General features: G+C 39.8%; 1 protein-coding gene across 6 annotated transcripts in view; it reads right to left on the bottom strand.

The window, feature by feature from the left end:
- The window catches only part of NRIP1 (nuclear receptor interacting protein 1), an 81,951-nt gene that overhangs the window by 17,104 nt on the left and 37,253 nt on the right, over positions 1–27,594 (bottom strand). For 3 of the 6 annotated variants that reach the window (XM_075170426.1, XM_075170417.1, XM_075170434.1), the window contains one exon: positions 7,259–7,307. The exons of the other annotated variants lie outside the window; for them this stretch is intronic. The gene's annotated coding sequence lies outside the window, so the exon portion shown is untranslated. The remainder of the gene's footprint in view (positions 1–7,258; positions 7,308–27,594) is intronic. 6 annotated transcript variants of the gene reach the window in all.

The following is a 27,594-nucleotide window of genomic DNA, read 5'->3' on the forward strand; positions in this document are numbered from 1 at the left end:
GCTCAGAAGTACAATGAGCAGAAAGGCTTTTGGTAAATTGAGTCGTCTTATTCAAGAGACCAAGAGCAAACAGGCACAAAAATATATACCAAGACCTGTTTTCAGGATAGAGGGGTGGATAATATACTGGTAAGTACAACAGAATGGACAGTGGATGCACCTTTCCAATCTCTGTTAACCACTTGCCTATAAATAAGCAATTAAAACTAACAACCAGATTCCCATTCCCTCCAACACCTACAAAAACAAATCACTGATTATGCATCTAACTCTACATCAACTCCCCAAGAATGAAACTTGATTAATATACAGTGAAGAAATCAATGTCCTCTTCTGGACAATCATGCTTCTGAGTTACGATCAATGCATGCAGATAATGCATTTCCACACAACTCTGACCTTCTGCTTGTCAGAGGGATCTAAAGATACAGGCATTTATTGACAGCACTACAATAAAATTGTGTATTTCTTGGATTTGTTGGAATAACTGTACATGTTAGGTGACTTGTCATATGATAAGTCACTTTATGTTACTTTAACTAAGAATTGGTTTCACAGAGGCCAAACTGCAACAAAGCACTAAAAAGTAATGCACAGCTTTTATTGACAGTAATAATTGTGTTCCACTTGGGACCAAGCGTGTCATGGTTAGTTATGAATGAGAGCCACTTTCCAGACTTTTCAACAGAACAGGTTTCAGCTAACCGAACACAAACACACAGTAATTCCATAGCAAGGTGAAGTATAGGATCATAGTCGATCACATAGTATTCAATTGTATTCAAATAGCATTCAAATGTAAAGCCCCATAAATCCACGTTAAAGACCCAAATGATTTGGTTTGGTTTATTTTTTGTTTTTTTTTTCTTTTAAGTGAGTGGAAGGACAATATAGGTTCTATGGTAATGGGAGATTTCAACTTATTGTAGATGATGTTTCTAAAAGCTATGGACACAGAAAAGACGCATATAATTTCAGTTAAGTGGGAAAGGAAAAATCTGCATTAGCAAGAAGGTCTGTACTAGGTTCAATTACAATAAAAAATTGATTTTTTTTCCTCTCCAAAGCAGCAATAAAACCAAGCGGAATTAAAGATACAACATAAGAACCAACTTCAGCGAAACCTGGGGAGAAGAGGCTAACATCCTGTGAAGAATGTCACAGAAAGTCCTCATCTTACCACTATGCCAGAGTTAATCTGAAAACATTCATAACATAAATCTCTAAGTAAAATACTAAAAGCCTTTTAAATCATATAGATGTATAGAGAGATGATCAGTTAGTTAATAATACCTTCAAACATTAGGAATTGGGCTGCAACTCAACCTTAGCCATGAGTCAAATCAGAACAATTAAAATACTGACTTAGCTCAAAACCAATGAAAACTGTATTCACTGCCACAAAGCCATGGTAGGAACAGTGGGTGGCTGGCAAGGGGAAGTGTTTAGCTACCCCTCAATATAGGGGCATACATTTTCAAGTAATTTCTCAAATTTTATGTTGATAAAAAATAACAAGCATTTTAAGAAGAAAGATAATATGTTGTCGCAAAGTTGTGGAAAAGAGAATTCTTACTAATATGTTTTATATCTGTCTTTCATGAGTGCTGCATGAAGGAAATAATTGCAAAATAGCAAGAGAAGACTATTTATTGTTAGTGCTTTTCCCATTAATGTCAAGAAAGTTGAAACAGGTGCTCATACCTATTTAAAAACTGTATAAAGCAAAACAACACAGATGTGATTGATTTCTGAAGAAAGAGTGTGATTTTCTACATATAACAGCATTACCCCCAAAATAAAAGACCTATTAAAAATAAATCTATTACTCCATACTTGCATGTAATTATTAGCTAATTTGGGACCATCTTTCACAGTGCCTGTCAAACCAACAACCTCACTAAGTCTTTATACAGCCATATGCCTGAAGTGTCAGTTACACTGACCAACTTCACTGCCATGTTAGCATATGTCTAAAATTAAGCCTGTGCTCAAGAGCCCTACTGAACGCAAGTGGCACCACCCCATCAGAGCCTAACTGGCTGCTAATGAGCTCCATCTCCATCTCTAGGAAAAAAGGCCATCTCAGTCGCCATGAAGAACAACGCTAGTAATAAATAAAATAAACTAGTTCAGAAGCTGCACATTTAAATGTATACAAAAATATGGTTCCACAAGAATTTTTGTCTGATCTAAGTGTGAAGCTGCTGCCAAAATGTGTAGCCCTGTCTTCGTCTACGGTTCTGCAGCCGCTTGCGCCTGCTACCTTCCCGACATTAACACAAGCATTCCTATAGAAAGCTCCCACAAGGCAAGTCAGACTAAGGACCTCATCACCGTCAAAAGAAACCCCAAAGATACTGCCAAGTGGCTGTTTCACAGTTCTCCATGTGGGAACGCGTGACTACGAGAGTGGCATGAGGAAGGATAAAGAGCAGGGACTACTCCTTTCAGTGCCCAACTGCACTTATGCCAAATGAAAGCATTGCCACCGGTGAGATTCTCCAAGAGGAAACCCCACCTCCAGGCAGAACGTCTGTGCTGAATTTGGAAGAGTTCATCGGTGAGATAAAGATGCCTTTTTAAGAAGCATCTCCTAAACAGAATTTAAAAAAAAAGAAGGAAAAAAAAAAGAAAAAAAAAAAGGTCAATGTATTCAAGCCCTCTGAAATCTGAAAAGATGACTGGAAATAGAATAATTGATTCAAATATTTTAATTTTTATATTTTCCTGAGGCATCCTGTGAAGCTGGAGTATAAATCCTATTCAACTGAACTTAGTTCGTCCATACCTAAAATAGATTTGACATACAAACACAAACACAAGGTCAAGGTCACAGATCAGCAAGAAAGATTACAAAGAGGACTGATGTAAGAGCTGGCATTTGATCAAAGCTCCTGAATATATTTTTTTTTTAGTACACTTACCAGAAATACCACTACATTTTCTTCACATTGGTACATTACATGTTTTAAGTATTCCCTACCTTTAAGAGCAGCTGCCCTGTGCTTATTTATTTTGACAAGAGATGTTAGGCAGTGTATCAAGTAAACTAAGGAAGAACTCTTACCTTAAATGAAAAGGAAGTGGAAGATACTTTTTGCCATCCTTTCCACTCTACTCAACTATGTGCTGATACATATTAAATCATAAATCCAAAAGAAGAACCCACTCACAAATATAGGACATGACAGTAAGTCTACTGCTAGAGAATCAGGACCTCAGTTTACAACTTCATGAAGTCTGAGTTACTTATCTTAATATAGCAATTGTATATGTGGATGTGCATTTCCAAAAACAACACTCGCTTATCTATCCTAATTATCTGTGTGCACAGCATGTATTACTCAATTAAAAAAAAAAAAAGAACTCTTAGCACAAGGTCTGTGCAGAACACAATCAAACTAACCTCTTCTGTAATCAGGACAGCATTTACCTCCTAGAAAGCTGCTTTAATGCTGAACACTGAGTAAGTCAGCAGATTAAACACAGTAGCAACAGTTGAAAGACTCATTAAAACTCAGCTGCTGAAAATAGTTAGCAATGAAAGTCATTTACTGATCTATCCATCCATTCATCCACCCACCAACACATTCTCAAAGCTTTAAACACATGCTGAAGAATATTTAGCTTACAGGTCACGTCCACCAGACGTACCTTCTGACGTTTAAACAAGAGGAAAAAAAAGGTGTCTTGAGTGACACAACACCGTATGACATTCAAAGGTGTACCACTGCCACAAAGTTTAGATGCTTATTGTAATAAGTAGTAATCTAAACAGTAGTGTGGCTTAGAGGTACTCTTACTTCCAAAGCCCCACTTTCAACACCAGCACAGCTCTGATGTTAGTCTAGACAGACTGGGAGCAGTTTATATTTAGACAGAGAGCTCTGTCTATAAATAGGACTATTCATGTTGGAATAAAGCTTTTTTTGGAACTCATTTGGGGTGACCTGTGTAACTCACTTGTATGTGGGCACCTCAGACATTGCCAGTAAAACCTTTATGCCATCACACACCCTCCTGCATCTTGTTTCAACTGTGCTTCAACATTAGTTTACTGATTTTTCTCCATTTAATTTTTGAATAGGTATTATATTTGCAGCACTCTACCTGTGTGATTGGGTTGGCTCAGCTACTAATGAAGAGGCCTTAAATAAAAAAGACAAAAAAAAGATAAGGCAAGTTTTAAAAAGTTGTCTCCTTCTTGAAAACATCCGTCACAAGAATTAGATTGTCACCTTTTTAAGCTATAGTATTGCCTGAGCCACTAGAGCCAAATACAAATCATTCCTGAAGCCTGGGATGCAAGCTTCTCAGCGCAACGGTGTAAGTGTTTTTAGTCCTGATAGTGATTCATCAGATCTTAAAGCAGTCACTGGTTTAAGATCAAATTGAGTTAAGTTGTAGACCTCAGGGCAATACAATTCTGCTCTTCCTTAGTCCCTCCTTTTCTAAACCCTTGCAGCAAAATGGAAGAAAAGGGAAAGTTTGGCTTTTTTTTTTTTCCCCAAGTGGAATTTCTATCCTTCCTACTTTGTGAAAGGCTGATAAAGCTTCTCACTGCATTGAAGTGTTAGGAAGGAAAATAAATAAATAAATAAATAATCAGGCAATGTTTATGATTCAAGATTAAAAAAAAAAACAAAAGGTTCATACAACATCCGCAAACAAATCAGCAACTTACTCTGAGAACCAAACACACATGAAAATGTATATATAAGACATTTCACAATCAAAAACATTCTAGGAAACACATTAGTTTATTAGCTGTATAGCTACCCAACACTTCAAACTCTAAAGCAAGTATATTTGGAGTCATATAGCTTATTTAAGTTTAACGCATGAAAATTCGAATGCGTGAAAAAGCTTTTACTTTAATTGAGCTATATTACAGTTATTAACTGTTCATTCAGTGTCACATTAGGTCTTCTCACACTTACACTACAAAAGTTCAATCATCATAACCAAACCTTTAATAAAACAAGTCAGCAGCAGTTGGGGTTTTTTTCTGTTAAATACAAGTGCACACCCTTTACATACATAACCTGCAGAAGCAGGGGGTTTCTGTTAGTTCTGAATTTTGGATCGAATCCCCTGCTTTTCAAGCGGCAGGGATGTGGTAGGCTGCTATCAGCAGGCAGTGGCAGTTTTGGTCTCTTACTGTGACACCATGGAGAAAATGGCTGAAACCCAATTCTATTCCATTCCTCTTTGGAGAGCTCGAAGAGGCAGAGCCAAAGCTTTCCGCATAGAGCGCCTAACATAACCCATTTCAAGTGTCTTTTAAAGGGGGGTAATGACAAACTTCAATAAATGACTAGTCAATATAGCAACAAAAATGAATATGACAGCTAGCACAAAAGAGAGTTCTTCTGGTCAATTTAGTAGTGTCAAGTAGTCCACAACAATGGATTATCTTGAAGCGCTGGATGGCTGCCAATGCCCAATTCTGTAAACGTACTATTTTTTTTTTTTTTTAAAAGAAAGGAAAAAAAATTGTTGTCTGTGGTTACATTTACATGTATGAAATGTCAAATCAAGTTTTTAAGGATGTTAAATATCATATTGATGAATAGTTTAATAGTAAGACCTTTAACGGTCCTTTTTTTTTTACTTATTTTTACTAACATAAGTAGATCTACAGATTTTAACAGGATAACAAAATAAGGGCAAGATTATGCACACATGCAGATTTGTGCATGAGAGAGGCATCTAATTGATGCAACACAGATTAAGTTTGCAGAATTAGGCACATGATAGATGGACACCTACCATACTGAAAAACAGTACTGATATATCACCAGTTTAAGCATCGTGACTATTAAAAGCAAACTAGGTCACATTCAAAATGTGAATATTCTTCCCAATATAATTAGCTATAATTCAGGACACAGCATAGGATTTCCTTTTCCAAGCAAGATGTGCAAGATCAGTTATTCCAGCTTTCCCATTCCTCAAGTTGTTCAACACGCACCAACCGTAGCAGGTGATCCGGTTTCCTACATGCTGGAAGTCTGATACCGATGCATCATCTAACTAAATTGCCTGGCGGCAACAATGAAAGGCAGTGGGAGGTAGGTGGTAAATTTCCCTCTGTAAATCTTGTCTCAGCTTTGGGGGTAAAAAAACCCACAGAAATATCTCAAAGTTGTAATTAACAGTTTTAATCTGTTCACTTAATGTCTACTGATAAAGTATGGAGAGAGAGGGAAATTGTCAAAAAAGACCTAAAAGTCATGAATCTAGCAAAGAAACACGTGAAACGCCACCAAAGTAGCTTAACCTATGTATCACATAGTATAAAGCCATTATCTAATAGTTATTATCCATAACCACAACTCTTATTGATTCAGCTGATCAGGCTAGGTATTATTTCCAGCTTAATCTGCCATGATAGGGATCTGAGCATGGCTGACAGGTCACAACCCATGTCCTTTGTGTTATATAACGCCATCTTTCCTTGAGATATCTGTAAGAGTCATTTCCCAGCTCAATATACCATCAGTAACTCACTCCAGTGTTTTCTGAATCAATATATAGTAAGGCATTGTCAATGACCTGAAGATAAGTTTCATTGACTGCCTGTATTCTTACTAAACTATACTTTTTTGTTGTTTCTTCTGTTTTTTAGAGTCTTTATAAGAATCCTGTCATAAAGCTAAAGACGGTGGTTTTCATTCAACCCCTGTTGCTAAATTTCATCAGTGAACAATACCAAAACAACTTCACTGAAGACTACATTAATGTGACTTCATTCAACAGCAGTTCAGGCTCATACGTACCTGCAGAATCTTACAGAACCACAAGACGCGTCACAGATACCAAATTAATACAGAAGTGAATCACACTGGACAGGGAGGTACAAGCAAAACAGGCCAACAAAGGAAGACCAGAGGAAAACAAACAAACAAAAAAACCCCAAAACCAAACCCCACTCTTCTCCAAGGGACTTTATGCTCTAAAAGCATACAATTTAAAATCGATTTGTTGAGAAAAGGCCAGAAGTTCTGGTGGGCAGGTGATCATGTCTCCAGCTTCCCAGGAAACTTTTAGCAGATTGTTAGCTTGGCACCCTAGTTAGCAATCTCAGGAGAAAGAAATCAAAGACTATCTGGGGATGTGAAACAAACAATTCTTAAGAGGCTTAAGGACCAAAGCTAATGTGAATTAGGTAAAAGTTACCACTCCATGCCTGGGGTGCGAAAAAAAACAGGTTAATAAACTTCTTCCCAAGTTCAGGGGCAGAAATTCATACCTTTCAAGTGTCAATGCTGGATCTTTGTGAATCTGCTTTTCACTCCACCCTGCCAAAAATAAATACATTATAATCAGGATGCAGAAACTTATGGTGGAAAACAATTTTATTTCTACTATAGCAGGAAAGTCGTTCTGTCAATTCAGTATTAGCTCATGAAAGGGAGCCTTACTTCTTAACAAGGTATCAACAGACTAAAATAGTTTTCCCCTGAAGTTCATTATATTTGCGGTCAGTTCGTGACAGTATCAGAGCTTGATCAGTGAAACTGAGCTGAGCAAACTGGTAAATGTAACGTGCCAGGAGAGAGGGGATAGGTCTCCTTGCCTGGTTAATACTATCCACTTTGTCAAAAAAAGCTGTCATCCAGAGATTATCTTTATTTTGACACTCCCGCTATCCATTCACCCATGATGACTTAAAAAAACCCCACCCAAACAAAAACAAAAAAAAAACCAACAAACCAACACCACACAACACACCCTTGACATTGCATTCTGCTTTTCTACAACCTTACTCATCTTCTCCCACTATTATCCCTAAGTTACTCTCATATAGTCTTTTCTCAGCTCCCTACTTCTACAACCCACACTTCTGTAACATTACTGACATCCAACGACCCTTCCACACTACACAAAACACAGCTGTTATTGTAATCCTTCCCCTCAAGACACTCTGACCATATAACCCTTTACTTCAAGTTTTCAATTGTTTTTCTCTTGCTCTAGATTAAGTTTAAAATTTCTCATCTGAGTTCTACAGACATTAATAACACTTTCATTTCTACCCACATAGCCTAACCACTTATTGTGTCCTTCTTCCTTACCCTTTTGTTTCCACAAACACTCGTTTTTACTGTAATACTCCGGCACCTCTCACACAGGAAATTCCATTATGCTTCTGCACTGCTCCCCAGGCGAAGATCATCTACACTCTGGAGGCTATTTCTTCCTCTCCTCCAACAGTAAATCACCATAGCAAAAATTAATCCAAATCCGCCAAAATACCTCCTGCAAAACCACAAGCCAAAACACAAATGATGTATGTTGCTTGCCTTTCCTCACAGATTCACACTGCACTATTTGTTCCCTTTCGCTCATCACAGTCTATATGAAGTTTAAAATAAATACATCTGCACCTGTGAGATGCTGAGTACATACATAATACTAGTTCAGCTGAACAACAATTAAATGAAGCCCTAGAGCAAACACTGGCCTCCAGAACAAGTATGTTTTCCCTTCCTCTCACAAAAGAAAAAATGCATTTATTGTTTTTGCAGGACAACACCTCATGTTGCTGTAATAATACAGTTTTCACCTGATACTTTTTTGACTACATATGATTGGAGAGGAAGGAAAGTGTGATACATGCTGAAAGATCAACAGAACACAAAAATTAATGATACGGAGGAAAGGGTACAGAAATGCTAAAATAGAACGTAGAAGGGCTAAAATATAACATCAAAGGGCTCCCCTTCTCTTGAGCTGCTGCTATTAAAAATCTAGTGAAAGCTCTTTCCCTTCCCTGGCTGGTAGAATGACAATATCCCTACCCCATTGCAATCTGTTTTCACTTCAGACAGTGCAGATGGATGAAAGACCAGAAAGACCAGTGAAGGAAAGGAAACACTGCGCCTAGGAAAATTATTTTCAGAGTGACAACATTTCTTTCTTTATTTTTAATCATGACAGCAAATGGTGCCAAAGATGACATGGACAAGGAAACTTTTGAGGAGGAAGGTGAAGGCAGAGAAAACACCTGTCCCAGGGAGCAGTTAAACATAAACCCAGACCTTTTCCAATGAAACAAAGGACGCTTTCTACATCTCAGCTGCCTTAATGAAAATAACCTTCTAAGCCCAAACAGCAGACTTAATTCTGCGAGTTCTCCACTTTTCTGAACGTAATTTCTCCTCCCACTCCTCAAATGAGGAGGGATTGGATTTACTGGGTCTACCTCCGACTTCAGTTTTATTGCAAATAAAACTTAACCCGACTTCCTTCCGAAGTCCCTTTGGTATCTCTCTACTAAATCATGTAACCCAGAGCTTGCTTGCAGCACTTCTGAAGGTGAACAGTTTGGCTTACCAAGAATAACTTACTGGGATGCAAATTCCACTTGCCTTCTTTATATTCTGCCAGGTTTATGAGAGCAAGTCTGTCTGTGCTTGACATTTGCTGGGAAACATGCATGGCATAATTACTACTGTAAAACATTTTATATTCCCGTAAATTTAGACTACAACCCCAAAGTGCTGACAAACTAAGACAAGATACAGGGATAACTAAGCAGAAAGGAAGTGTTGTAGAGAAAAAGCAGGTTTCAGGAAGAAAAGCAGCAATGGTGAAGACAGTGAGGCTATCCAAGCTGCCTGGGACACTGTCTCACAAGCATGAAGTCCTGAAGAGTAAGAAAAAGAAGAGCAGAAACAAGGTTATGCTGGATACTGCACACTGTAAAAGGATACAAGCAACCCTGCTTCATTAAAATATAAAGCCAGAAGTGAAATTCTAGGTAGCATGGTTCCTAAAACATCAGCTATATTTCTCCACCATTGTAGGAAGTATTTCCACTGCAATAAACATCATGTTATAATGCATATGGATGGGAAGTCAAAATCTTCAGGGGTTTACACTATTTTTATTGTGATCTTGACCAATGGAACAAGAGGGAGGACTGGAAGATCTAAAACATCTTGACTTTATAATCTGTTGTTGAGAAAGGTGCAGGAGGGAAGGAAGGAGCAAAATCAGTAGGTTACAACCTATCCATCACCATTCAGACCAAAAGCTCCACTTATATTGGGGGGGGGGGGAGAGGGGAGGGCAGGATTCCAAATGAAAATTAAGATTCCAAAATGAAAACTAACAGACTAAACTATTCCTGTAATTCACTTCCACATAGGAGAAGCAAAGTGTGCACTGAATGTATATTATTTTTCTCAGCTGCCTTATAAGACACGAATGACTCTAAAGAACATGGAATAACAACAGTCTCCTTTTTGCTAACACATCTGAACATAAGATATTACTGAAAGCACCTTTCTTGAGTTTTCCATGAATTCTTGTATTCACCTTTAATTACCTTACTTTGAAGCAAATGGGTATTTTCCAAGAGCAAGCATGATCCATGTTCCTCACAGATATCAATCACAAAAAAGGTAACAGTATTTATGACAGTTTTCCTACTGCACATCCAAAAACCCAGACTATTTGATAAGGATATGTAAGCAAAATCTTTGCCGCTCTAGGTACTGCCACTAAAACCTCTCTTGTTAAACATTTCTCTTTGTTCGATTGGCAAATTTGATTACGAGTTTAATTTTTGCATAGTAAAGCTCATCCAGCCATTTTTTATTTCAAATTGGTTTGCACTCCATCATGACTAGCTGAATGCTACAAAAACCTTTGACATAGCAACCTCATAAATCGTGGAAAACAGAAGAAATACTCTTAGGAGCAGGGAACTATTGATAAAAGACTTTTTCCTCTGTTGACTGTACTCTGTCAGCTGTAACTATGTGCAAGAGTCCACACTTGCAAATTACACAAAACATGCATCTGAGCTACCCTTCCATGAAATTATTTTCTTTGTTAAAATGATAGTCACAGGTAGAAAAGCTGAGAAGAAAGCATCTGAAGTTGACCGAGCATCCTGTTTTTCTTCGATGCAATATACAACCATCATTTAAAAACTCCATGATTAAAAAACCTCTTGATGTACTCCACCACCAAGCTGCAGACAGTAAGCAACGTTCCTAACTATAGAAGGGACTTTCACAGACTATCCATCCACTACATGAATCTGGAAAAGAAAATCCCAAACTGTCAGACTTGAGTGAGCTACAGAATTCAATTCCTTATTACTTATACATAAAGTGAGGTCATAAAAAAACGCACCCACAAACAAACTAGTGACAAGTAAGAGGCATTTCAGTTACCAAAGACGTATTTCAATCTGACATCTAAGTATCTGATGTTAGATGGCTGCTGCTCTTTATGGACTGATCATAGTAATTTCACTCCTTTGTTGTTCACCAGGACCTCTTATTACGTGCACTGTGCCGGTCTAAACCACGTTGGAGGCTACTGGGCCCTGTCAAAATTGCAAGAAAAAAGTTACTCTGTCTTTGAACAAAACAGAACACTACAGACATCAATGAATACAGCAGTCCTTTAGAGTATTCCCACTTTAAATATGAAGAACAGTGAGCACAGGGGAAGATTAAGCAACTTGCCCACAGCCACATAAAGACCATATCCATAGCAAAGGAAGAAAGATTTTCCAAAACTCAGTTTAGCCCTTTAATTACAAGATATTCTGTCTCCACAGTTTGTGGGTGGTTTTTTTTCCCCCCTACTGGTGAAACAAAACAACAATTGAGTACACTAAACTTGAGGAAACAACAGGGACTACACTAAAGGAATAGGACTTGCACACCACAATAATTGCCTTTATCTTCCAAAATAAGAAAAATCACCAGCACTAGCATCACCTTTAGGGGGAGATGTGTGTCAGTCAAGTCCAGTCAACACAGTTTTTCCACTATACCTGCTGAAATGACGTTCTCCCCAAGACAACAACTGTGTCAGTACTGAACTGAAAAGATGAATGATGGCGTTAGGATCAAAAACGTAATTCCACCAACTTTTCCTATTTCTCAGAGATCTGGCAGGCTGAAACAGTCCCAATGAGCTGGGAAAGCACTATTGAGTTGATTGGGGCTGGAAGGACCACTGCAGAGCAGCAGCAGATAGAGTTTTGCAGCCGTGGCTCTTCTGATCCACTGCCCATTTTCTGTCTCTGTCCTAACCAAGGACAGTTAAGTCCTTTTCATCCTGAAGCAAGGATCTTTCACAGTGAAGTACGCATAAACGTGTATACATGTATCTAAGCACCTCCTCCCCAAACAGGTCCATTTTTATTTCCTTGCTTTAGAAAGCTGTCAAAACCTGCTTTTTACCAGTCTAATTCAGCTGCAATACATTCACAGCATTGGATTGCTCGGATAGACTAGAAAACAGGGTGTGCGTTCATCCATAGGCACACCAGTGTATAAACAAAACTCCAGCAGTCCATGCTAGAAGCAGAGCTATGAAAGAAAGGTGACTGAAGCTGCAATAGCAAGTGAATCCAGACAGGCGGCTTCTCTGCATGTGCTGAACTGCTCTGTGGTGCTCAGGCTCTGGAACCCTGAATTACACCTAGCCTGACTGAGCACCCTCTGCAAGTCGCACCAGTAACTAGAACTAAGCCTGCAGGAATGAGTTTGCCTCCCATTTAAAGAGCCAAAAAACACAGGAAGAATATTCATCCCTTAATAATCAATATTAACATTTTTCTTGATGAGTTCTCACAAATTCAAATGCCAGCTTCAGAAGCTGAAAGTTTCCAAATTGACCAAACTCACTAAATTAGTTCCTATACTTACTCATTTGTCGAACTTGCAGATACCTGCCACATGTACTCTTTGCCAGAGTGAGAAAATAGATTAAGTGGCTGCCATCGGCTTTACAAAACATGTGAGTGCGGGAGGAGGGGAAGTATCCCAAACCTTGTAACTGCTAATAGTCAAGTGCCACCTATGGTTGATGTTCCAGAAGCAAAGTTCCAAGCAAAATTTAAAAAGGTGTTTGGAACTTTTAACAAGCCTCAGGTTTTTCAAATGGCTTCAGAAGAATAGATTAGAGAAAGAAGATTAATAATCTTGTCTACCCTAGATCATTTACCACGATTGCAACAGGCAATCACGCCCGTACCAAAACCAGGTCCCAATTCTTTCTACAATTTTATGACAAGAACATTTTAAAACCACAAAAAAATTTCTAAGTGCAGCTTTCCACTTTCTTATCTTACCACACTCACCCCCTCAAGTAAGACTGATCACGTTTTTCTTAACAGCTCCATTTCAATCATTCAGCTCGAGTCTGCTGCTGTGGATGCTTCATCCAGTGGCCAGGAAAAAGAAGCCAGAGCTTATTTCATCAGGCCTTGTAAAATCCTCCCCCAGCACCCCAACGGAGTACCAGCAACACTTTTAATTTTCAGGGAAAGTTAACCAACACAATAGACAAAATAATTCCCTCCAGAGGTTTCGCAGCAGTCTCAGTTCAGTACACAAGGCCATTAATTACACAGCTGCCTTTAGCATTAGCAGGAATCTGGTAGCTACAGCACTGGTTGAGTTAAGGCTGCCTTCAGTATCTGCACAGAAAATCTATTTACTTAGAGAAGTTATGCAACACCTCAACTTCCTCTTTTCTTTACTATGGCAAAGCACGAAAACAGAAGGAAAGGGGGTGGAGATGGGGAACAGGCATTTCACAATCTCAGGCAATGCACTGCTACCTTTCAAAAACGTACCTAAACTGGCATTTGCCTCTAAAATCTGCCCAACTTGATGATAACACTCAAGCGCCAACTCTTACTTAAACTTGATTAAATATTTCCAGAGGAAAGGCGGTGTTACACAGTTAACCAATGCTGGAATCAACTGCATGCCTCCAATGTGAAGTAAGAATGGTTTTAAAATCTGATTAGTTTTATTTGGGTCCTTGTTTGTATTTTTGTTTGGTTGGTTTTTTCCCCTCCAAATACAGCAGTCCACTCCAGGCTAAGTTTATTCCAAAATTCTCATCAAGATTTTAGTGTTATCAGGCATGCTCACTCAGTAAAGTTGGCAGTGAAAGTTTTAATTCTGAAAACATCCTTGTACTTTCCATTTCAAAAAAAGAAAACCAGGAAAATCACATGCTACCCAAGCTGATATATTCCATGGCACTAGGAAAATTGAGATATCAGAAACACACACTCATCAGTCCTCTTTTAACTGTGATCTAAAGAATATACCTCATACCTCTATTGATATGCTAAAAATAGACAAAAAACCCCTCCAAAACAAAAACAAAACCCCCACAACTCCCAGAACTGGCTCTACTCAAAAGAGGAATTATAAGAAGTCTCAAAGCAGTCACAGAAATCTTGACTGGTAAAATGTTTTCAAGGACTTGGATTTAATCACATGTCATTTTCTTTTCCTCTAATCATTTATTTAAAGTCATAGGTTGAATTATTTATGAACAAAAGTTAATTGCATTGAAATACAGTATTGCCCTGTATTTATCTCACACCTTCTTCAGAACTCAACCACCTGCCACCAACGGGTTAAACTTGACAAAAAGCCAATACAGAATTTAAGATAGGATTTAACCATTTCTGCAGTATTACTACAATTAACTCCCAAAATCTTGTTAAATACAGTCAAGTCCCTCAATCTTGCAATCTGCTGTGTAAATTGTGCAACTGTTTTTTACTGACTTTTTTTTATCATTACAACATGTGTTTATATTTCCAAAAAAATACAGGGGTAAGAATAGCTCACTCACAAAATAGTTGCTTTGAATAAGTAAGTTTTGACTAATTAGTTGTAATTAAAGTCATCATTATTTGAATACAAACAATCACATCACAGAGCCTCCCTATCCGGGGTTCTTCGAAATTTTCTTAGCTGTCAAAGGATCTCGAAGATCAACGACTTGCATGCATAAGGCTGTAGTCACGCTCTTTGCAAGGTGTGCAATGTAAGCTCAAGGGTACGCTCATCTAAATATACTGCACATCTATAAAGTGTTAACCGTAAGTCGGCAAGGCCATATGACGGAAGTAACTATTACAGTGCATGACTGCTCTTCAGCATGCAGCGTTCTCCAAGTCCCTCATTTCCTTAAAGCAACTCATTTACTTGTCACCTGCCAGGACAAAGAGTAGAGAGAGGATTTCGCAAATACCTCTGTGGCTTGTGCATGGTGATAACATACCAGGAAAGAGGGATTTTCATTTTCTCATCAAGTTATTAGATAAGGTTTACGTGCAGATTTAAATGCCCAGGATGAGTCTGCCACCTGTCCTAAACTTAATTAGCCGGGAATGTCTGCATGACAAGAGCAGATACTTCAGATGTTTTGGAGTGACCACAAGCAAACATCCACATAATCACCAACACAACTTCATTGATGCCAAGAACGAAGCACTAAGCACAGCTCTCTGTGAAACAGCCTGAATTTTATTAATGGAGTGCTTCATACTTCCCATCAAACACACAACTGACATCAGCTGAGCATCTATAAAACCAGAGAATCAACTGTGTAAAGTCTGCAACTGAGTTAAGGAAATGAAGAGGACTAGCTTTCTCATTAAAATAGGTGTGCATATTGACACATTATTGGGAGTGGGGGGAAGGGAGGGAGAGATGAAGGCTCAAATCCTGTAAGACTTTTCCTCAGCTTTGTTCTTGTTCTGTTTATCATAGCAGCACATCTAAGACTCATATTTTTATACCTCCCCTCACATATCCCCCCACGCCCATGTAGGACCAGTGCAGACTAAAAACTAGGAAAAAAACCCACATTTTCATTTAAAGAGGCAAACACATCCACGTTCAAGTATATATCACATTTAAAAGCTAAACCAAAATCCCCTTAAAAGGTTAATTAGAATTTTATCTGTGTAGATATGTAGCAACTACTGACACAGATGTGAGTAACTGAATATAATACAGAGAATTCAGTTATCCATCTCCTTACGTTGCCATTGGCACATACAATAAATTTGTCTCATTAGCAGGGGCTACTTAGTTCGTTGTAGTAAACAAAGCTGCCGATAACGACAGCCTGCATACTTTTCATTCATTCACATATTTTTCTTTACTTACACTTCTAGCATGTGCCACAGAAGAGCCGAATCTTAAACATTCCTGGAGTGTCACAATATGTAATACAATAAAACAGATTACAACCATACCTTTCTTTCACAGCAGTGGTGCCAAGCACAGGTACACTGTAGCAATCAATTTGTTCTGCAGACAGTAAGGCTTTCATAGAATACTAATGCAAAATCTCTTTTCTTTCTCCTTCGACTTGACTCCCCAATGCCCGGGTCCCGACCAATACAAGGAGGAGGGCGGAATGTCTTCTGCTGAGATAACCACAACTACTAATCAAGTATACGTGTACAAGGGCACAGGATTAAACCTCCACCAGGCTTGACTCGGGCACCGAGAGCAGCTAAACACATGCATTGCAAGGTCAGAATTAAACACATACACGCACACGCACGCACGCGCATCTACTTGAGTGAACTAATTTATCACACTTTACCACTGACGCTTTTTACCTCAGGGGAGTAAAATTACATCCTGGCAAACTGACGAGGTTCAGACACAACAGCTTCCAACAACAAATCAGATCTCTCAGAAATGGGAAGCGTGCTCCTAGGTGAACGCTTCTCTCCCGGCTTAACAGGCTGTTTCAGAAACTCGGTGCATGCCGCGCGTGTCTGTACGTGCGTGCAGGCGATTGTGCACGCGTGTGTGCGTGTGCATGCGTGTGCACACACGCACGTGTGTGACACACACCATTAGGCATTGGCTAAAACAGAACGATACTGTTAAAGTTCAAAAACAGGCAATAACTCCCTTTGAGAGAGTTTTCTTTTTGATTGTATTTATCTTTACCTCGTAACATAATCAATCTATCAAGCCTAATTACTCCAGAAGAAAGCATTTTATTATTGTCTAACATAGCAAATGTCAAACAAGCTGTTCATTTACCTTGAAGTTTATTAGCATAGAAATGCAACATGAAGATGCTCTCAAAATATTGTCACTTGTATTCACAACATTTTCGAAAACCCACTTAGCAGGTTTTTATTGCCTGGCATAGCTGGCTACTGTATTAGTTCTTAAAATAGGCAAGGCATTATCTTAACTGTATCGCCCTTGAGCTAAGGTAAGACTTTCTCTTTTAACGTTCAATTTATATTTAACTTTTCTCTTTAGTTCTTCTTATTTAGACACTTCTCCCACATTCCAGTCAGCCCTACATATGTGGATACAGGCATTTTCAAAAAGGTTCATACACGTGCATTTCGAGTAAGAGTGAAAAGTGAAATGCTGAAATTTAAAAGCAGGGATTTTTCCCCCTCCTTAAGTTCTGCCCTGTCATGCATCCTTCCTGGCATTTTCCTTACAGTACATGCAGATGTACATTTTACCAAAAACATCGAGATGAACCCTGTAAATCATTGGCGGGGGTTCAGCAACACTGCTTTTGCATGTGATCTGTATTGGGAAGAAAACACTGCACAAATACTCCCAAGAATAACCCCAAAAACAACGTTTGGCACTTTACCTAGAATAAATTAGCAAAATATTTTTGAAATATCAGTGGCTTCGCAGAGACACCAGGAAAAAGCAGCATTAATCAATACTGATGAGTTTGTCCTTGACATACTGACCGTGTCATCGGGCTATTGTCATGTGATATCATGTCATTTCCCCACCTGGCTCATGACCTTGTCCTTTAAATGACCCAAAGCTTCCCTCAAGTAGCAGGAGGCCCCTCCCCGCTGTCTCAGCAAGGTCGAACGGGTCAGCGTGTCCTCATCTATAATCCAGCACCATTTGTCAGCGGGGAGGCTGGAGGAGGCAGGCTTGCTACAAGGGGAGAATGCCCAATTAGGCAGCTGTCACACAAAGCATAGGCTGCAAAATTATCCCCTGTCAAAAGAAAGAGCAGCTGCGGGTGCCAATTACAGCAACCTTTCAACCCTTTAGGTACTGGAAACTACACAGAAGTAAATGAAGTACAATTAGTGATAACAAATCGATGAATTAGGACAGTAAATTAGAAATTACTAGCAGGTGAGCTTAGGTCTCCCATAATATTAAGGGCACGGCACACCCCAGGCAAGGGCAGGAACGTACGGATTTCACAGAGCACATCAGTTTTGTCCTATCCATCTTTCTTGCGCGGAGCCTGTTTTCCTCCATCGTTTTCTTCTCACCAGCCTTGTCCGAGCCAGATAGCGCAGGGAAAGGAAAAAAAGCAACCCAAAGAGGAAAGAAGTTGCAGCGCCTGATCCTCCCTCTTCATCCTGGCAAATGCAGTTTCCTCATTTCTCACAAGGAGGTCCTCAGAGCCAGCACAATCTCTCCCTACTAAGCATACTCCATTTCAGCCCGACATTTGACATTTGCTGTGCCTCATGTTCCAGCTGAACAAGATTTACCCCAGGGGAAAAAACAAACAAACAAGCAAACATAAAAAAACACCCGACAACAACAAGTGGTAAACTCTCAGTAAATTTTATGTCATTTACACTTGGAACACTTAAATCTGAATTAAGCGCTAGGCGTTTGACTACAGGGGAAGACTTACTTCTCCACGTTTCAGTTCTCTGACACATCGGGCAGTGGCATCTCTGAGCATACGCACAGCCCTGAGTTTGCCAGCAGAGTTTCTACTCAACGCTTTCTTTGCCTTTTGTTCCCTCGGTGAACAATTTCCAAATATCCCCCCCTTCACTATTTTCTTAAGCAGCCAGCCTGGAAAGTTCCTGTGCGCTGGTACCACAAGGCAGGCCCTACAGAGCCCTGCGAACCCGGCTTCTCCCGCGGGGCGGGGGGCGGGGGTCAGCCCCTGGGGCAGGAGCGGCCCAGCTACAGGCCTGAGCCCGGCCCCCCGGGCCTGCAGCCCACCCCAGCCGCAGGCCGGCCGTCACCTCACCAGCCCCCAGGCATTTACAGAACAAGAGGTCCAGAAAACAGAACAAGAAAAAAAAGAATAGGAGGATAAGATTAAAAGGATGGATAATTAACATACAACCACCTCAAACTATGGTTAAGACGGCCGTACCAATGCCTTTATCTTTAGGTGCTTTGAGACAAAGAAACAAACAAATCTGAGGAACAAAATTCAAATTCCAGAACGCCACCTCCTCGTCCCAGCCAGCTCACAGTCATTTCAAACTAAGCGAAGTTGCCATTTATCTTGTCAGTTCTCCCCTCTCATTCCCCTACTCTCAAACCCACCTTCTTTATATTCTTTCTTATGCTTTGCAACCACGTTGAGCACTGAGGACAGCAGTCCAGACTTCTCCCAGCAGCAGTTCTGAAATAATACCCATATGCTGGCACTGTAATTCATACAGGTACGCGCACACACACACACGTTTGTGCTAATATTCACCAAAATATGGAATGTGGTAGAAATTAAGTCACTGATCTCCAAGAAGCAATTTCCAATGGCTATCTCTTGATCTCTAGCCAGCGCAGAATATTTCACTGTTAAAAAAAAAAACAAAAACCAAAAAACTTGCTTTCATAACTCTGATAAAAGCATAATACAACCCTAACTATAAACAGACGTAAAAATGTTCATTTAAGAGCGGTTGCAGTAATGCTCATTAAGTTTGACATTTTCTTTTGAGTAGCATATGGGAACCGTAGAGCACTGAAAGAGTTAATGTGTTTAGAATTCAGTTTCCATCATACTTGGGTGACTATCTCTTTAAATAATTTAAATCCTCTCCATCAACTACAAAGCTGTTTTGAAGCCATTTAGCTTTGTTCTTTACATGTGTTCTAATTAAGAAATGACCTTGTCATCACACACACCAGAAATCCTGGATTATTTCCTGCAGCAAAAATCTACGAAGCCAAAAAAAAAAAAAAAAAAAGACGACAAAAAGAAAAAAAAAAATACACTCCTTCCTTTAGTGAGGAACTGAGGAAGTTGTTGGTTGGCTGAATGCTGAAGCAGTTTCACCGCATAATTTTGTGTGTGTGCGCTGTTGAATGTCACAGGGCAGGTTAGTGTGACCTTGAGCTGCATCAGCAGCACAGCAAGGGTCGAGATGCCTGCAGGCGCCCTTGTACTGGATTTGCAAGACAAAAACCTTCAAACTGGCTGAAGGACATCTTAAATCTCTTCAAAGGTTTTCCGAACTAATCTGGGCTGCTCTTAGCCGGATCTGTGCCAGTGTGTGAGGCAAAATTAAAAACAAGGTCTTTGACAGGATGTTGTCTCCTCTTAACCCTTCTGGTGCAGGAGGCAGCGCCTCACCGGCGCGCTGCCGAAGGGACACTGCCATCAGCCAGAGAGAGGAGCTCGGTTCCACCAGCGGCGTTCTTTCATAACGAAATTATGTAAGCCGCCGTTTCCGAGGAAGGGTGCCGTTATTAACTCCGAACAGTCAGCCGGCTCTCCACACAGCCGTCCCCATCCCACTCCTCCCCCCAAACTTAAACGGCCGTTTTTCTGACTGGCGTCACGCGTGGTGTCAGCGCACCGCAGTGACATACCCCGGCGCTCCGCAGGCTCGCTCCTCCGGCGGCGGGCGGGAGAGCGGGGTGCTCGGCGCCTCACCGTCCCAGCCCCGACATAAACACTGCGGGTGAAGAGGGTTTTTTTCAGAGTGAAAGTGGCAGCGCCTAGCACGGTACGTTGTGTATTTAGGCGAGGCAGGTACAAGGAGGTGGGTCAGGAACGCGCAGAGGATTGCTTTGGCAGGCATCAGACATGTTTTATGAGAAGAAATTAAAAAGTGTCCACTCCCCATCTTAACCTCTTATTTCCTTCTCAGTCATCCTGAGCCAAAGAGGAAGTAGGGGAGAGGACACTAATATGCGACAGGCCTACCAAGAGTTTGGGAGCGTGACTGTACGCACTGGGGAAACAAAACTAAATAAATTAATTGCCCAGCCTGCCTGCTCTTGACTGCTCATCAACTGACAAGTGACACAGAGGCTTTCTAAAAACTTGAGCAAGCGCGCAGAGATAACCTCTAGGAAAGGCCCTAGGAACACATGGTTACTCTATGAAACCACAAGTTTACCCAATGGGTTTGGCAGCGTTACTCGAATGCAACTACCAACACGTCAAAGGGATGGACACTTGCTTCAGAAACGTATTTGCACACAAAACCTCCAATTTCAACTTCAGCAAGAAAGAGTCTCCCAACTAGGAGCAACCTTCTGTACTCTTAGTTAGAAAGTAATGTGGATTCCCACATCTGAAAGCGGAGAAAAGCCATCACTACCTTCTCCTCATCTGTTTTAGTGGTGGTGTTATTGGTCGGATTAAACTATCAAATTTCTGCAGGAAAAAATAAATACAAATGGGTTAAAATAACCTCAGCTTAATCGAGAGGAGCCAGCATTGCGCTTCAGAACTGTCTTTTACTATTTCTAGGATATCCACCAGGCAAGTCCTTGAGGAGAAGGGGAAGAAGGAGGCACTCATACCAGCAGAGGGTGTTGTGATTCTTCGCTGGTTGAGCACTGAGGGCTTCAGTTAGTCTGGTTTTGTACAGTCATTTTTTAAGTACTATAGTCTATTCGACAGGAACAAAACACATTTTAAGTTTACTGAAGAAGGACACAGCTTTGGCAGTTATGTCACAACTGTTGTAACGCTGCCCTCCACCTCCCACTAAAATAGATTCACTCCCTCACTCCCAAGAACTGCGGCTCTTCTCACAAAATACCCTCCTTGTTAGAAGGCTTTAACAATTTTAAGGGTTAGTTTCCAGTAATATCAGTGACGGTGCCTTTTGTATCAGCAGAGGCGGAACTCGCACCATACAGAGGCTTTTCCACAGACCTACCAAGGTTTCCAAGGCATTTGTTATGCTTGGACAGAGGGCCACGGCGTTCCCGCAGCGCCTGGATGTCAGAACAACCCCCGGGATTACTCAGAGCAGTCTCCAGGCTTGCTCTGCCCTATGGACCCAGCCCACCTCTGCCCCACAGCCGTAGGGCAGTGGGAGGCTAGAGGTGGCAGGCAACCACGCGTGCCTTCACCACCACCTCGGGGCCTCTGACAAATAGAGATTGAGCAGATCCACGCATGTGGTTCATTGATCTTTCTGCACAAATGTGTCCTTTTTGTGGCCTCTGAATGACAGGGCGCCATACAGGCAGCCAACTGTGGTTTTACAAAACAAAAGTTTGGTCACTTAGCCTATTACACAATTATTGCAGTACCGGTCCCACACCATGTTTCCTAGAAAACTTTCCAGTTTACCCCCGAGTTACCAGAAAAAGGGATTAGGAGAGACCAGTTTAAGTAGTTCACATGTTACATGTTAGCCTAGCAGAAAATACTAAGAAGTATACTCACGGTATGCACAGCTGACCATGCAACATCCACAGTTTCTTAAGTTTCTCCAACATGTAACAAGACACAAATATGTTATGGGTTTTCCAAACATCAAGTGTTGTGCAAACCCCCAAAACAAAAACAAAGAACTCATGTTGCAATGTTCCAGCTGAGCAGGGTGATTTAAAGACGCAACGAAGAGCTTTCAAGCCAGGTAGTTACTGCTGCCAAGTATGGGACACATTGTGTGGCCCTGCCAAAAGTAGAAGCCAAAACCCAAAAATACAAATTAGCAGCTTTCTTCCAGGGCCACAACAGTCCAGTGAAAGCTTTCCAAATTAGGCTGTCCTAAGAACGTCAGACAGAAGCAGCCAGTGCGGTTACGCAGCACCCAGCCACGACTCAAAAGCTACAGCAGCAACCTGTGCGTCCGCACACCCAAAACGCAGCCATCATGACACCGTAATATCTGTGAAGTCGGACAGTCATTCATTTCTAACCATTTGATTAAAATGGTCTTTGCAGCTGCAGTTTCTCATGGACAGCAAGAGCAGAGAGGCAGGTTGTTCCCTATCTACTTGACCCCCTACACAGGCGTGCTCACACATGCAAGCCCTGTACTGGATGGGATGAGCATTTTACAACCCATCAAAGTACAGGTTGTCCACGCAACCTTAATTCTGCCATTTTCTAACTGCTGATTCTGACTATGCAATGTTAATATTCTTTAAGCATAAGGCAGTTATTTCGTACAGAGTGTACCTCTGAGCAGCAAATAAAGGGGTAAAGATGGCAGAATTCAATATAATGTATTCTCTTCCCACCTGGACCCCATTACTAAATGAAACCATATCTGCTAAAGCAAAGATGCTATTGACAAAAACATTCTCTTGGGAGCAAACGCAGATACTCCCATCGGTACCGGTATTAACAAGGAACAGTTGAAAAATTGCCCTGAGACCATATCACCCAACGTTGCTGACCTAACTTCCCAGCAGCATCCAAAGCAGCCCTTGGTCTAGCACTGCACATGAGAATTTTCTAGAGACAAGGGTTGTAAATTATGATTCTCATTATTATACATTCTGCTATGCTGTTTATGAGATAGCTATAGTGTAAAGCAATGAAAATTATTTTCTTTAAGTACAAATTAGGTAAGGGGGGCTACTTACTTGACTAAACGGAAAATTTGATAAATTGTTCTTTATAGGGCAAATATACTAATATATTAGTAGCACTAATACAGTAAAAATAAGTATGCTTTCATTAAATGTATCGCCAGATACAAACTAAGTACTGAAATAACAGATAAAACTTTAGCACAGATGAATCTTAGAATGGTTATAAAGAAGAAAAAAAACATAGCTGAAAAATGAAGATGACTACTATTATGAAGTGTTCGGTATGTCTACTTAATTGTCTATATGAATTCTACCCATCTTAACTAAAGTCACAGAAATTAGATGTAAAGAAGCAAAGGTAGAGAAGCCTTATTAGCGTATTAATTTCCAGTATACTTAATATAGCTAGCATTTTTATACTAGTATGCCATATACTAGTTATAGTAGTATACAAGAAATTAATATTATAACTACTACTTAAGAGTAACAGTTAAGGGTAAGAAGTACTGAACAATGTAGATTAAAGTGATCAATACAGTGATTCTTCCCACATCCACAGAGGGAAAAGAAAAGTCTTAATAGATTATTAGATTTTATACGGTTACAAAGGAAATAAACTGATTCTACTGAGATCTCAATTAATACCCAGGCATCTTCTGCACCTTGGTAGTAAAACCAGACGTTTAATTTAGGTCTCCCAACAACTCTCAAATACTCACAGCAACAATCTTCTGCAGATGTTTTGCCAAAAGCAGTAACTTCCAAACCTGGGGACACCTCTCCACAAGGTGCATCTCAAAAAAGCAAGGCTGACTACTTGCACAGATGGCACTGCTCATTTTGGGGGGTTCATTTCCTGCTTCAGACACCTCAGATACCCATCTAAGAGCATTATCAACACTTATATTCATATTACACACACTCATGAATATGTTTTATGCTAGTATTTAACTTCTGTCCTGGTCAGGAACTACATTAGCATTTGCAGAAGAATAAGGACTGTATCCATGTTTAAGATTAAATGTGTTTTGCTGAATCAGGGCCCTGAACCTTAATGCAGGTTTTTCTCATTGCTGTGCCAGTTTATTTTATTCGGTACAAAGCCACCAACAACCTTTGAGTTCTTCTGCTCAAGGTCATTGTTAACATTCACAAGCACAGCTTTTTGGCTGTCTGCAGAGCAGAGAATTTTTTTAAAGTGCATTTCACAGCAAAGTGATGCCTGGAAACATCTTTAAATGGTGAAAAACATCCTTTAAAGTTGCCTTAATCAGTCGTCTGTTAATAATTCTACTTGGCTACCTTTATTACCATAGGCTCTAATTTAGCCTTCAATCTCTGCAGCCACCCATATCTGGAAGGTATAAACACGATGTAAAAATCAGTTTCAATTCCTGCAATCTTGAAGTCTAGGCTACACCTCCCACTCTTAGCCTTTGAAGGTATCCAGTTTAGAATCAGGTCCTTGAGCTCCCTCCCCTGCTCTGCCAGACACAACCTTTTCTACATTTGCACTTAAAAGGGGAGAGGGGAGCTACCTACATTTAACAATAATTTGCAATATAAAAAAAAAATTCCACAAGTTTGTTTATATTATGTTTTATAAAGGTAAAGAAGATTCCCTATTCCCCAGTCCTCCTCTTTCATCACTCCAACCAACCTCCTTAGGCTTCTGTATCACTTCTTCCTTCTAATAATTAAGGATGTGGGATTGAGGGGGGAAAATTAAGCACTTATATTACACTTTTGATTGTGCTGTATTAACTATTATTAATATTTTGTCAGCACCTGATTGCTAAAGAAATATCACAAGCCTGGGGAAAAAAAAAAACATTGTGTTTTGGTTTTTTAAACAAATACATCCGTCTCTGTATCATCACTGAAACATTACATTGCCAATAGTCACCTTCAAATACTGTTGTTTAAATACTCTTCTATTGTCTTTGGAAATCTCAGATATCATTACAAAGCAAGAAGCAGCATACCGATTACAGAAAATACAGCTAGTTATGAAAAGTGAAAAACTGGAAGTGTCTGGCAGGCAACCATCTTTTGTAAAAATGCACTTTATTTCCACGTGTGCATCTACGTTAGACATGCATACTTCATCCTGGTACCCCAGGCCATTTTGAGAAGAGAGGAAGAAGCTGACAACCAGATGAGCCCAACAGAAGAATTAATTACACTTGTACAGTTCCAGCAAGGATCACACTGTAATACTGTTGCCATGTGTCCAGCAAAATAGCTGAAGCCAACAGTAGTCAGCAGTGATTTCTGATTATCGAGTGTATTTGGGTACTCAGTTGCCAACTGCATTTCCTTTTCCCAAACATGCTTTGTTTTATCTTCAACAATACTAATTCTTAGGTCATGCAGTGACTCAAACCTCTTCTCTTTTCCAGCTAGCAAGTATCAGAAATCCATCTACTACAAATATTTTCTTACTGTTTTGTTATTTCACTTTACAACATTCTTAATTTAGGATTGCAGGTGCTTTGCCTTATACTCAAGCCAGCGATTCCCACTTTACTGCATACATCTAAATTTGTAACATATTAGGCTCCCCTTTTTTTTCTTTCCCCCAACCTTAGAAATTCAAATGTTTATGAATCTCTAATACCTTTGTAAGTTTTAGACCTCTCGACTATTTCCTACCGTATAACTCAGAAGTGGTATTAAATTGCACATTAAAGTCAACAGACACTTTAATAGGAGCAAGTGAGATTTATCCTGTTCCTAGTCAAAGCCAGGGCCGTAAGCTTCAGTATGGACCAAGTCATCAGAACCAGTAATGTTTTTAAATAAAAACTAATAATAAAAATAATAAAAAGGGAAAGGAAAGGAAGTCTTAGGCAATTACCCTGAACTATTCTCCCTTTCTGAGAAACACTGGATAGACCCTTTTAGAAACAAAGCCTCTCATTTGTCTTGTAGTAAACATAAACCCTCAGACCAAACACTTTAACTCAATAAAATGAATGCACAACAGCTCCATCCTCGTAACAATTTTTTAAACTGCAGCAGATCTTGCCAAACTACTGGCTTAGGAAAATATGGAGTGCACTAAAATTGTTCTGCTTTTTCAGAAGACACATTAAGTTTGTATTTAGTATACACCACAAAACATAACTCCAGTTTCTCAAAGTGTAGAACAGTCCATTCAAGTTTGTCTATTTCTTAATATTTTGCCAGTAGCACAACCGTCCCCACCACCACCCCCAGGCTGATTGATTTAAAGAATCAGAAATATTAAGCTTTCACAAATTTTTAAAATGCACCCAAAGATTTCAAAACATTTACAAGACCTTTGTCACTTTTAAATTATTTTCATTTATGGATGACTAACAATACGTCTGTGTGCCAAACACAGACATAAAACGCATTCTTCAAGAAGCATGAATCTACATAAAAACACAGATTTGCTGAATTAAAATACTGTGAGAACAATTATTTTCCTCAAACAAAACCAAAAAGTAACTTAAAAATAATTTTTTCAGCTTTCCAAACTTTCATTAACATCACAAAAATGGTTTGAGCTATTAGAAATGTACATGATGTCCATAATCATGAAAAACAACATTATTCTATTATTTCATCTTTCCTGCTGTACAAGGGAACTGCTATTGAGAAACCACAGATACGGAGAACGTGCAATACTGGGAAAAAGCAAACTGAGTACTAATTTCAAAAAGATGAAGGAGGTGGAATGCTTTGGTTACCACTCTAAATATAACTTACATCCTTCATAAAATAGTTGTATACATAAATATGAGATGTCATCCTACAGATTGTTTCAACTTTCAGTGGTTAATGGATCAGCCATATAGGGAGAGAACCGACACAAAACCCTAACCTTTCCCCCTTGCAATGTTTCGGGCATTAGTATTAACAAGCAACAAACAAAGCATCACCAATCAACAAAGTATTGACCATTGAAAAAATAAAAGGACCCAATTTATTTGCTCACAAGAGCAAAATTAACATTATAGTACCCCCCAAAAGCATAAGACAACCAACAAATCAAACAACTGAACACAGAGTTCACCTACACAGATGGCTCTACTTCGTGGATCCCAACATTACCCAAAGGATCTCCCATGCTCATGAAGCAGCCTTCTCCTCTGATCTGTCGCATTCACCATCGGAATATAAAGAACAGATGAGAAATGTCTGTGGGAAGAACCTCATGGAAAATTTCCTTCCCTTAATTCTCTTCTTATGTATAAGGTTTTCCACAGCAGGAGCAATTTGGCTCTGGAATATTCATGCTCACTAC

This window comes from Calonectris borealis, chromosome 1, assembly GCF_964195595.1.
Source record: "Calonectris borealis chromosome 1, bCalBor7.hap1.2, whole genome shotgun sequence".
Lineage (NCBI taxonomy): Eukaryota > Metazoa > Chordata > Aves > Procellariiformes > Procellariidae > Calonectris > Calonectris borealis.